Source organism: Vulpes vulpes, chromosome 12 (genome assembly GCF_048418805.1).
Source record: "Vulpes vulpes isolate BD-2025 chromosome 12, VulVul3, whole genome shotgun sequence".
NCBI classification, from domain to species: Eukaryota; Metazoa; Chordata; class Mammalia; order Carnivora; family Canidae; genus Vulpes; species Vulpes vulpes.
The window spans coordinates 28,840,424-28,854,162 of record NC_132791.1 but is presented as its reverse complement, the minus strand read 5'-3'; positions in this window follow the sequence as shown (position 1 = coordinate 28,854,162).

The following is a 13,739-nucleotide window of genomic DNA, read 5'->3' as shown; positions in this document are numbered from 1 at the left end:
GTTGTCCTGCTATAATCCCTGAGTGACAGTGGACCAGTGGCAAATGAGTGGCAGCTTTCAAGCATTCTGACTCCTTCTATAGCCATACACTGCCCAGGCCCATTTCGGAATGTGGCCCAGAGCCCAACTGCCTTTGGTTACCCTGACTTGCAGCTCTCAGCATTTTCTTGTTTATACTTGTACTTTACCACACTTACTAGTATGTTGCTTTTAAAAGTAGTTTCTTTATTTATTTCATGTGTGACTTCTGCCTCTCAACTTTGTCACAGGCTGTTTGAAACCCAGGACAGTGTGCTTACAATTTTATCTTCTAACTCCTTTGTTTTGGGCACATATCAGATGATTAGTACATGCCAGCTGGCTGATGGAAACTTCATTTCAACTACTTAGAACTGTTACCCTTAGGCCAGGCTCCTGTCATTTGAAAATAGCTTTGACTTTATGAGTCAGAGTCACTGTGTTGAAGGTTCAGGGTCACTGTGATTTAAAGTGGGTGAGGAGCTCATGTCTTTTTTGTCACCAGTGTCATCTTTCCTACCTCTTCACCACACTGTTTCTTTAACATAAAAAAGAAATAGAAAACCTTAACTATCCTTGGGGCAATCTCAGGTCACTCAGTTTTAAAATGTTTGACATCTGGGTTTTTTTTTTTTTATTGAAATATGGTTGACATACAATGTTAAATTAGTTTTAGGAGTACAATATAGTAATTAGACATTCCGTGTAGTATTTGTTGCTGATCGTGATAAGTGTAGTCATCATACATGGTTATTACAGTGTTAATGACTATATTCCGTATGCTGTACTTTTCGTCTCTGTGACTTGTTTTATAACTGGAAACTTGTACCCTTTAATCTGACATCTGTGGGGTTTTGACATCTCTGTGCTCTGATTGCTTCAAAATTACCTTAACAAAATTGACCCTTTCTTTTCCATGTGAGTATAAGGACCAACTGGCCCCTATCACATTGAACTGGCCCCTATCACATTTATGGTCTTTCTGCTATAAGGATGGCATATCTCTCTACTTACAACTTCTCATATATTCTTTAATTAGGTTTTATAATTTTTGTGGAAAAGATACTTCACATATTTTTTGAGATTTGTCCCAAGTTATATTTTAATTGTTGCTAATAAAAAAAATGCTTCTGAAAATGACATTTTAAATAATTTGTTGCTAGTATGTAGTATCACTAGTTTTGTATGTTCATCTTTTGTTTGGCAGCCTTGCTAACTGTTCTTATTGGTCGTAAATAATTAAAAACAACAATACAAAGAAAGAAGCCCCAAACAAAAAAGTACTAATCATTTCATTCTCATGTACAACTTTTAGTACCTGCCTATTTCCCATGTTTCTAGGGTCCTTAGCCTGACTAAACGTTTGCCACAATCTGGCTCTAGCTGCATTTTCAAGGCCGCATTCTTTTTTTTTTATTTTTTATTTTTTTAGATTTTTATTCATCCACTAATGAGAGACAGAGAGAGAGAGAGGCAGAGACACAGGCAGAGGGCGAAGCAGGCTCCATGCAGGGAGCCCACCGTGGGATGGATCCTGGGTCTCCAGGATCAGGCCCTGGGCCGCAGGTGGCGCCAAACCGCTGAGCCACCTGGGCTGCCCTCAAGGCCCCATTCTTAATGCCCTTTCCACTAATTTCTTGCAGTCCATGAGTGTTTACTGATTTGTTACCACTCACCTAGTTCTCTCGGCCTGGAATACCCTTACCCCTCCAATTCTGTGTGAGGAAATCTCATTAACTGCAGCCACATGCTGTCTCCTCCAGGAAGTGTCCATGGATTTCCATGGTTGGAATCAGTTGACATTCTTTGCGTACCCTTCACCTCCACCCCTCTGCTATTAATATAAAAGTCAAATTCTTTGTATTTACATTTTACAATTTTAGGGTAATATTCATCAAATAATATTGAAATTAGAATCTGCACACTTATCATGATGAACACTGAGTAATGTATAGAATTGTTGAATTACTGTATTGTACACCTGAAACACTATGTGGTAACTACACTGGATTTAAGATAAAAACTTAACGGGACACTTGGGTGGCTCAGTGGTTGAATGTCTGCCTTCAGCTTGTGGCATGATCCCGGGGTCCAGGGAACGAGTCCCACATCGGGCTTCCTGCAGGGAACCTGCTTCTCACTCTGCCTATGTCTCTGCCTCAATCTTTCTGTCTCTCATAAATGAATGAATGAATAAATAAATAAATAAATCTTAAAATAATTTAACAATAAAGAAATAAACTACTAGAGATGGTGGCAATAATACGATGCACTGTTAAGGGCATCAGCTTTGGAGTCTGGCTAACCTTAGGTTTGAATCCTGGCTTAGCTACTTGGTATCCTTAGGCAGGTTAACATCTTTGAGCTTCAATCTCCTCCTCTTGAAAATGGGATTGCTTTGAGGATTAAATGATAATTCACATAAAATATTTACCCTGGTACCTGCTTCATGGTAATTGCTCATTAGAGTCAACCACTGTTATCACTTGGTAGATGCTCAGTTGGTGTTTGCTGAATAAAGCTAATCCTAATCCTTAGTTTACAGATGAAGGAGAGCTTGAGAAAGCAAGATCAGGAAGCTTTCTCAAGGTCATACCTTTAGTTTGGGGCAGATCTATAACACCTTTGTATGCTAGCAACCAGATGAGAATTCTTTCCTCTTTATCAACATAAAATAAATATAATATACGTCCTCACTAGATTAAAAGTTTCCTAAGAGCTTTGTCTTACTCACCTGTGTGCCCCTTACCTCTAGGCATAGTACCATATGTGATATTTGCAGTAAACTTTGAGTGCTATTTAAGAAAGTTCTCATCAGAATCAAGAATAAATTAAGAAAATTCTTTTAGTCCATACAGAGATTTGACTTTGCAGAATTTTGCTAAGCTCCAGGTGTGGCGCATCATCAAGAGTGATCCTGATAAGGAAAAGCTTAGTTTGAATGTTACTGTGTTTGTAGGTGACAAAAAGTAACAGGCCACGTAAGCGTCAAAATTTTTAGATATAGTAAGCATTTCATATACTTTCAAAGGAAGAGGACAAGAAACCCAGACACGTTATTTTTAATCTGTAATTTTACCCATTGCATTAACTATGAGTTTAAATTTGATTATGAAAAATAAAAAAGTATTGCCTTTATAGAAGTAGTGGAACTTGATGAGTTATTAATCATGAAGGTTCATTAGTTCTCTTTGTGAGAAGAAGCAACTGAATCACAAATAGTAAGTCTGTTTTCAAAAATATAAGAGGGATGGATTATCTGTCATTGTTTTCCATCTGAAAATATGTAGAGAGGTATTCATCTTTTTAGTAGCTTGCCTGAGAAATTGCAGAATGTCTTCTTTCCATAATTAAGATTTTGCACTTTTTCATATAAGTTATAAACCTATAGACATGCATAGATAATTCAGTATGGAACAATAAACTAGATGGATAGATGAGAGATAAGTTATTACTATCAAATAGTAATACTAGCTCTCTCAAAATTTATTTTCCTCTTCAGAAATAACTCATTATTTGCTTGCCCGTATTCCATGGGTAGGGATATAAAAGAGAAATAGTGCTGGAAAATGGCTGATCACATCTCAAGACTATCACTTGCTTTAACCAAATAGTGCTTTAAGAAAGAATGAAAATACTGCATGGGAAATGACATAAAGATCTAATTCTCAAGCACTTTTTCCACTAATGAACTATACATTGCTAGTCAGGAGATGTGCACATTTCTTTTCCAAACACAGGGGTAAGAAGAAAAGAAAAACAAACGGTCCCTTTGATGAATAGCAAATACCTAATACCCTTCTGGTGTTGCTACACCAAGATCCAATTATCTCCCACATTTCTTAACGGTGTTTACAAACTGCCTCTGTATTGAAGTTGAATTAAAAGAAAGAAAAATCCAAATGAAGAAAAAAAAAAAGAACAAAGTTGAAGTCCCGATCATTTTCATGCCTAAATAAAAGAATTGTGTGTGTGTGTGGGGGAAACGTAAAAAGTATAGTTCAAATTCATACTTGCTCTAGGGCAGCTTGTGTACTGTCCAGCTCAGTCTGTCAAGTGCTTGTTAAAATTAATTATCATTCAGCAGCTTTCTGTCTCTAAGTAGAACTCCCAGAAAATATGCTTAGAGTGGAGAAATGCAAATTGGTTTATGAGGTAATTTTATACTCTAGGGACAGATTTTTTTCATTTCACATTACTTCTTGTTGGAAAGGGTTCATTATTATTTATATAGCAGAACAAGCCCCAAAGCCAATCCATTTCCAACCTCATTGTCACTTACTGCATTCCAAACACCACTAAATTCCCAAATGAGTAGGCTAATTCTTTCCTTAGAGAGCCATAAAACTTGCTTGGGGTGTTACTAACTTAGGTGATAGCACTTTATTCAAAATGAGTCTTATTCTCCAGGAATGTGTTCAAAGACCTCATTTCTTTGTGGCCATAATTCTGGTGGGAGAGAAGTAGGCTTGTCTCTTGAATATCACTTCTGAATTGTTTCTTTGAGCACGTTGGACCTACAAAAACAGGAGCTACATTCTGAAATTCTTCAGAGTAAGTGCTTCGAAGACAATTATTCTACTTATTTTGCATTTAAGATGCACTTCTGAAAATGTTATTTTTCAAATGAATTTGATCAACTAGATGACTAGTATATTCAACATAATATGTTGTAATATTTCTATTTTGCAACTAATCAAAACATTGTTACCTAATTAATTTCAGTGCAAACCCAATAAGGGCTTGTTTAGAACCAAATAGCAGTGGGCACCTTGGTAGCTCAGTTAGTTAAGCCTGTGTCTTCAGCTCAGGTCATGATGATCTCAGGATCCTGGAATTTGAGCTCCAGATCTAGCCATCCTCTCACGGGTGAGTCTGCTTCTTCTTCTCCTTCTCTCTCTGTGATCTTTCTGGCTCTCACTCTCTCTCAAATAAATAAATAAAATCTTAAAAAAAAGCACCAAATAACAACAAAATATTATTTACTCCCCTTCCTTATCCCACCCCCATACCCTGACTCCAAACTAATGCAAGGAGGGTGATTCTTCTGGAGTGACTAGTTTAATTTCTATGAGATGAGTTTGCCTTGTCTGTAGAGTTCTGAGGCTAGCAGTAAACCCAGTGGGTTGAAAATAGATTTTCCACCTCAACATAAGAACTTCTGAAAGAGTTGTATCAAGATGACAATCCCCTTCTGGGAAGCAAGCATTCAGGGCTGCGCTAAGCTGTGCCAAAGGAGCCATTCAGGTAATAGATGGACAGTACGATCCTGAGAGTCTTGACAAATGACTCCTTCAAGGTTGTGTTCCCTCCTTTAATTGCTGCAACTGGAAGAACATTTACAAAGTGAAACCCCTTTGTAGTGTAGGACAGGAACAGAAACTTATAATTCCTCTCTTGATTCTGGCCAACCTGTGCAGTGAAAATGTGGAAGAGAAAAGCTTCCTGAGATGATGTAAAATTTTATTTTATTTTATTATTATTTTAAAATTTTTATTTAAATTCAGTTTGCCAACATATAGTATAATACCCAGTGCTCATCTCATCAGGTGCCCTCCTTAATGTCTGTCACCCAGTCACCCCATCCCCCCACCCACGTCCCCTTCTGCAACTCTTTGTTTCCTAGAGTTAGGAGTCTCTCATGGTTTGTCTTCCTTTCTAATTTTTCTCCACTCAGTTTCCCCCCTTCCTTTATGGTCCCTTTCACTATTTCTTATATTCCACATATGAATAAACCAGATGATAATTGTCTTTCTCTGATTGACTTATTTCACTCAGCATAATACCCTCCAGTTCCATCCATGTCAGCGTAAATGGTAGGCATTCATCCTTCCTGATGGCTGAGTAATATTCCATTGTGTATATATACTGATGCAAAATTTTAATTCAGAAAGGGATGAAATGAAGAACTGAGACTTTTTAAATTTTAAGTTTCAATCCAACTCTTATTTCTGTGTACTGATTTTGAGGAAGGACTAGAATGACCAGGAAGAAGTAATTTTGCAGTGTTCTTCCCTTTTTGATGATTGAGTGGAAATGATGGGGCATGTCCTTCTTACCACTTCATCCCTCCCACCCCCACTTCAGAAAAATCAGTATATTCAGAATGGTTCTGAAAAAAAGCTTTTCCTACAGAAGAACTTTTGTGAAAAATATTTAATTTACATGATCCCAGAGACCCATTTCAAGTTTTACTTCCTTTGAAGCTTTCTGGACCAATTTGGTCAATAGAACTTTTCCCTGGTCCAATCTAGAATGTTTTTCCTTTGGTATTTATTTAGCATTGTTTTGCAGTATTGATAGTTATCTTTTTTTTTTTTTTTAAGATTTTATTTATTTATTCATGAGAGACAGAGAGAGAGAGAGGCAGAGACACAGGCAGAGGGAGAAGCAGGCTCCATGCAGGGAGCCTGACATGGGACTTGATCCAGGGTCTCCAGGATCACGCCCTGAACTGAAGGCGGCGCCAAACCACTGAGCCACCCAGGCTGCCCGATAGTTATCTTTTTATCCGTATGTGTTTTGTCTCACCTAAGCTTGTTTTCATGGTAGGCCCTGAGGCAAAGCAGTACAAAGTCAGAGGTGGGACCTTTACTCCAGTGTAGCTTACAAACCATGAGTTCTCTTCTTCCCTCACCTCCCACCAGTGAGTGGAACACATCATGTGTAGCTATAGATGCTTATAAATATTCATTATAGCTGGCTTGAAAGTGTTACTATAGTGCTTAATGCCAGGCTTTCTACATAGCAGGTAATCAATAAATAAATCAAAGTTAATTTTATGAATAGGTAACACATTCACTTGTTAAAAAATCCAAGTGATACTACAATTAAAACACTGGCAAGTCTAGATCCACCCTAGTCCTCATCCACTATATTATTCCTGCCCTTTGTAGGAAACCACTTTCTTCTGTTTATTTTTTGTGTCTATCTGGTATCTCTTTAGGAAAATGCAAGAAAATGTAAATATGTGTCCATATCCCCTTCCTTTCTTAGGTAGAATTTTTATATTCTGTAGCCAGTTTTGTACTTTTTTCACTCATCCATCTGTTTTCCTTCCATGTCAATGTGTAGAGGTCTTACTTGTTCTCCTAAGAGTTGCAGAATATTCCATTCTTTGGCTGAACTATAGTTATATAACAAGTCACCTTTAGTCGGACATGTGAATTGCTTCCAGGTTGATGCTATTAGAAACAATTTTGTAATGAGTAGCATATGTGATTTTGTCAGTACTCAGGTATATCCTTAAGATAAATCCCCAGAAGTAGGATTGCTAGGATAAATCCAATTAGAATTTTTAAATATATTTTCAAATTTCCCTCTGTAGATACTGTTTTATTTCACTCCCCTGGTAGTAAATGAAGAGTCTATATTTCCCACAAATTTTCCAACCAGATGTTTAATCAAACTTGGATGTTTGAGGATGTGATAGGTGAAATATTGTAATTTAGTGTGGTGTATTGTTGTGTTGCTTTTATTGTGATCACAATTAAAATCTTTTCATATGTTTCAGGATCATTTGTATTTCTTTTCCCCCCATTATATATATATGTATTTAAAGATTTTATTTATTTATTCATGATAGACATAGAGAAAGAGAGGCAGAGACACAGGCAGAGGGAGAAGTAGGCTCCACGCTGGGAGCCCGAGCCGGACACAGGACTCAATCCCAGGACCCCAGGATCACGACCCGGGCCAAAGGCAGGTGCTGAACCTCCGAGCCACTCAGGAATCACCCCCCCACCATTTTATATTTTGCCCAGTTTTTTTTTTTTTTTATTTTTGGTCTGTGTTTTTTTTTTTTTTCCCAGCAAATCACTGCATACTGTAGAGATTAGCTATTTATCTATAGAATGAGTTGCAGTTAATTTCCTAGTATTTTATTTGTTTTTTGTTTCTGTCACAAAGGTTTTTTTTTTTTAAAGATTTAATTTATTCATTTTGGGGGGGGGAGCACAAGCAGGCGGAGAGGCAGAGAGAGAGGGAGAAGCAGACTCCCCAATGACCTGGGAGCCCCATGTGGGACTTGATCTCTGAACCTGGAGATCATGACCTGAGCCAAAGGCACTCAACCATCTGAGCCACCCAGGTGCCCCACCACATAGATTTTTTTTTTTTTTTTTAGTATTCTTTTTATGTAGCTGTATTAGTTGATATATTTTTTTACAACACCTAAATTATGAGTCATTGTTGGAAAGGCCTTCCCTCCTCTAAGGTTACAAAAAAATCTCCATATTTTTTTATAGTTCTTTCATGTTTTGTTTTAAATATTTCATCCATGTGGGGTTTATCCTGGTGTATAGTATGAACTGGGGATCCAATTCCATCCTTTTTATTTTTTTTACCTAGCAAGTCACCTAGTATTATTCATTGAAGGGGAGCTGGTTTTGCTACCCCAAAATATGCCACTTTGACATATGGATTATCTTGAGCTGAAGTCAGTCAAGACTCAGCAGACTTAAGAAAACGTTTGACCTCCCCCTCAGCTATCTAAAGAATTTAGATAGGGGATCTGACCCAGAAAGAGAGCTATCACCAAAGGTAGATTTTTATTTGAATAACCTTTCTGTTATGTTAGGCAGAGTAAACATCTAATTACCAGACAACTGCTCTTCTTATTGTTCTGTGAATTACCCGTCTCCCATTTGAAGTCCCAGACCCCTATCTGATTTCTGAGATCAGGATGGCATATAAGCCTCAACTGCCCAATTTGCCCTTGAGTCTCATATCTTAGTGGCTCCTCCTGTACATACAAAATTAAATTTGTTTTTTTTCCTGTTAATCTGTCTTATGTGAATTTAATTATTAGAACCTAGAGGGAAGGAGGAAAATTTTTCCAACCCTATACCATAAATATGGATTGATTTTAAATGGCTGTGACCACGTTAATAGCCAAACCAGTAGATTGAGTTGGTTAATCCAGAGAAACAATTGATCAAATCAACAACAGGAACAAACCAATGAACATAAAAACAACAAAAACCAAATTAACATAATCTTTGACTTTAACCTTTACTTGATCTTGATGAAATGTTTTAAAATGAGTTCTGTTAAACCTTGGTCATAACTATCATATGCCTAGCACTGTCCTAAGTGCTTCACATATGTTACCTCTGATCTGGTCAGTCCCAGTCAAGTGGGTTTTTATTAACCTCATTAAACCCTCCAGAAATTGAGCTTCAGAGAAGTGAAGCAATTTTCCCAAGGCCCATTACCAAAGAGTGTTGGAGTAGAATTTTGATCCAGATATAAGGTTATAAAGTCAAAGTTCTTCTTATTTTCAAAAGACAATGGACTCCATTGTCTGAGATATATATGTAAGGGAAATAAGAACACCTGAGAAGAAAATGATGTATTTGTTAGACACATGCAAAGCCACAGTCAGCTTTGAGTTTGCTTACCAATGCTGATACAGCATTCATGTAGTTCAATTGCAAAACCAAAAAAGGCCTATATATGGAGTGCACTATAGTCTCTTGTCAGAATTACTTTCCTTTTTTTTTTTTTTAAAGATTTTATTTATTTATTCATGAGAGACAGAGACAGACAGAGAGAGAGAGAGGGGGGCACAGGCAGAAGGAGAAGCAGGCTCCATGCAGGGAGCCTGACATGGGACCCAATCCTGGGTCTCCAGGATCATACCCTGGACTGAAGGAGACACTAAACCGCTGAGCCACCTGGGCTGCCCCAGTATTAACTTTCCTAATGCAGGAAAGTAAAGAGCAAAAGCATTTAACTTTGTCACATATCTTTTTTTGCTTTTTGCTGATTTTTAGGTAAGATTACTTGACTCTGAAGCCTTTTTTTTTTTTTTTTTTTTTAAGATTTTATTCATCTATTCATGAGAGACAGAGAGAGGCAGGGAGAGAATCAGGCTCCACATAGGAAGCCCAGTGTGGGACTCAATCTCAGGACTCCAGGATCACTCCCTGGGCCAAAGGCAGGCACTCAGCTGCTGAGCCACCCAGGTATCCCGACTATGAAGCCTTCATTAAAAACTGAGATCAAGTCTATACAAAAGTGAAATAATTTTGCCATCAACAGGAATAGTGGGTAATCCAAGTCACACTTGGATTGACTGAAGAATGAACACATTGACTGACTAAAGAATGAACATAAAAAGTAAAATAATGTTTATGACTGGATAACTTGCTGGTTTCTTGACATAAAAAGGGCCCAAATACTCAGCTTTATGTCTCAGTTTTAGTATTTTGCTAGATTCTTTCTTTGATGGTTGAACTGTTCATATATTTTCATAATGCATAAAGCTATGTTTTAACAAAGCTAAAATAAAAATGCATATTTTCAAAGTTATCTGTTAATCCCTGAAGTCTCTGGGGCCTGTCCGTGAGGCTGGGGTAGGCCAGGTATTGGGGCACTGTGGCAGTGAACACACAGGCAGAAGAATCCCGGGGCTAGGATCCCGGGGCCAAGCTGTCCATGACTGTGTTGCCCAGGCCAGGAAGTGAAGCTACCACTGTGAAGACTGAGGTCTTAGCCAGGCAGAATGGGAGGCTCATCCAGTGAACAATCTGACCAAGTAACCAAGGGAACAAAAATAGGACCACGAGTATGATGTAGACACTGCTTACCAAGAAGCAGGCAGATTATTTCAAATATTTTAGGAAGTTAAATCTGAGAACAGTTCACTTTAGTGGAGTCTAGTCTATAGATGTGAATACAACCACTTCTCAAAGTTTCCTTTTATGTTTGTGTGCCTTTAAAATTTACATTCACAGTGTTTTGCAACTTGCTATTTTCCATGCAACATTGTGTTTTGTGTTTTTGAGATATACGAGGTTAATACTACATATTGTTTGGGGTAGATAGAAAGAAAGTGAAAAGGGATGCCTGGGTGGCTCAGTGGTTGAGTATCTGCCTTGCCCCAGGGTGTGATCCCAGGGTTCTGAGATCGAGTCCCACATCTGGCTTCCCCGCAGGGAGCCTGTTTCTCACTCTGCCTATGTCTCTGTCTCTCATGAATAAATAAATAAAATCTTAAGAAAAAAAGAAAGTGCAAGTAGAAAAATAATGCATGGCCCAGGTGCACATCAACTTTGGGAGGCAAAGGGTTTAGATACAGAGAGCAGGAGAAGAACTTTAAGTCTGGATAGGTGGTTGTATTATTCTCTGTATTTGAAATATTTTATATCTTTCTTATTTTTTATTTTTAATTGTGGTAAAATATCCATAACAACATTTACCATTGTATGTGTATAGTACAGTATTATTAAGTATATTGACATTGTTGTGCAGCCAATCTCTAGAATCTTTTCACCTTGCAAAACGGCAACTCTGTACCCATTAAACCACAACTTCCCCATTTCTTGCTGTTTCCAGCCCTGGCAACCACCATTCTGCTTGCTGTTTCTAATAATTTCATTTGCTTACAGTAAATGAATACTTACAGTATTTGCCTTTTTATGACTGGCTTATTTCACTTAGCCTGATACCTTCAAGGTTCATTATGTTGTAGAATGTAGAATCTCTTTCCTTTAGGAGACTGAATAGTACTCATTGTATATCCAAACCACATTTTATTTATCCATTCATCCATGGATGTACACTTGTGTTGCTCTACCTTTGAGTTGTGAATAATGCTGCTATTAGCATGACTGTACTAGTATCTCTTTGAGACTCTGCTTTCAATTCTCCTGCATATATACCAGAAGAATTGCTGAATCATATGATAATTCTATTTTCAATTTTTTTTTGAAGAACTGCACAACTGCTTTCTACCATGAGTGCTTCATGTACGCTCCCACCAATAATGTACAAGGGTTACAGTTTCTCTGTGTTTTTGCCAAATGCTTGTTATTTTCTTTTTTGTTTTTTGTTTTCTGTTTGGTGTTTTGTTTTGTTTTGTTTTTTTGAATAGTAGCTATCCTGTTGGATATGAAGTGATGTCTTATTGTTTGCACTTGCATTTCCCTGTTGATTATGTATCTTTTTGAAAAAATTCTATGTTGTGAACATGGGTAAGGGAAGGTAAGGGAGATGAGTGGGATTGGGAGAATCCTTTCTTGCCTCTTTGAGCTTTGCGTGGTTGTTGTCATTCCTTGGCTTCCTTGGCTCCTGGCCACATCACTCCAACCTCTACCCCTCCAATATCACATTGCCTTATCTTTTCTGTTTTTAGGACATTTGTCATTGAATTTAGGGTCCACTTGCATAATATGGAATAACCTTATATTGAAATCCTTAATTACATCCACAAAGATCCTTTTTTTCAAATACAGTGATTCATAGCTTCTAGAGATGTGGACATGGATTACCATTTGCTGGAGACATTATTTAACAGGAGTGCAAATTCTTCATGAGGAACACCAGCCCTACCCTCTGACCTGAATCTACCCTGGGAGTGGGAAAAGACACTGGGGCCTCCATGCCTTTGTTTGCTCTTTAACAGGCACCGCCTAGAGTTAGTGACAGAGCAAGCAATGTTGGCATGCGAGTCAATTTAATGTCCCACACATAGTGTTGGTTGTTAGAATTTCAGACAAATGTTTTTAGCCCTCCCATTTTTAACTGGTTTCCAGAGACATAGGTCGTCGTTTGATTCATCCTTTTCTCATCACCTTTGTCCAGGACTGTCCCCATTTATGGAATCCTTCCCATTTGGTGCTGGGGGCAGAAGAGAGTAGTTCTTACTGAGTCTCTCATCCTCAGTAACCTGGATAACCCAAGATAGAGGAATACAACATCCATAGCCTAAAACTATCCTGTTGGAACCTGCTTACTGAAAGAGGTCATTTTCACTTGTGGATATTTCCTGAACCAGTTATGTGTGTTAGGACAGCAAGTCTACAATTTTGCAGAAACTATTTCACTTCAATAGGAATATCTTTATATCAACACAAGATCAGTATTTCTGATTTTCATGTTTAGTGTTATTCTTTGAGATTGATCAGAAAGTGTTATGTATATACAGGTATATTCTATTCTGAATATGCTAGAGAACAGATGACTTGGGAGAACATAAGATTGATGTTCTAATGGTCAACATTTACCATGTGGTCAATGTAATATTAAAGCCCTTAGTGCAGTTTACCTGAGGGCAGAATAGACCCCACCTTCTTTTTTTTTTTTTTTGGTCAACAAATAATGTATTACAGGAAATCCTGTATCCGTTGCATTTATTTTGTAAACTTTTTTATTTGAGGAACATTGCACGTATCCTGAAGAATGCACAGTTCATAGGTGTACAGCTCAGTGAATGATCACAAAGTAAACACACCTGTGTAATCACCATACAGGGCAGGGAAAAGTACATTGTCAGTCTCCCTGCTCCAGAAGGGACCTTCAGGCCCCTTCTCCATCACTACCCCCTTCTTTTCTTTTCTTTTTTTTACCCCCTTCTTTCTCACCAAAAGTAGCCACTGTTTGTTAACAAGATGAGTTTTGCCTGCATTGGAATTTTAGGTTGCAATTGTTCTTTTTTTTTTTTTTTTTGCAATTGTTCTTTAAGCTTTTTTTTAAAAAATCAAAGCATCTGGGAACCATTCCTTTCATGACATCCCATCTCAGAGGCAAAATAATTGTTTCTTTGTAGGTAACTCTTTGTCAGGAAGATGAATAGCTAACCCCATAAATCATTATCATAAAACTTATTAGTGGTTTACATGAGAATCCAGCATGAAGAGTAACATCATGACCTTGTGATCTAACACATACACACAAATGGAATTATTAAAAATAAAGAGAAATGAGAACTGGAATTT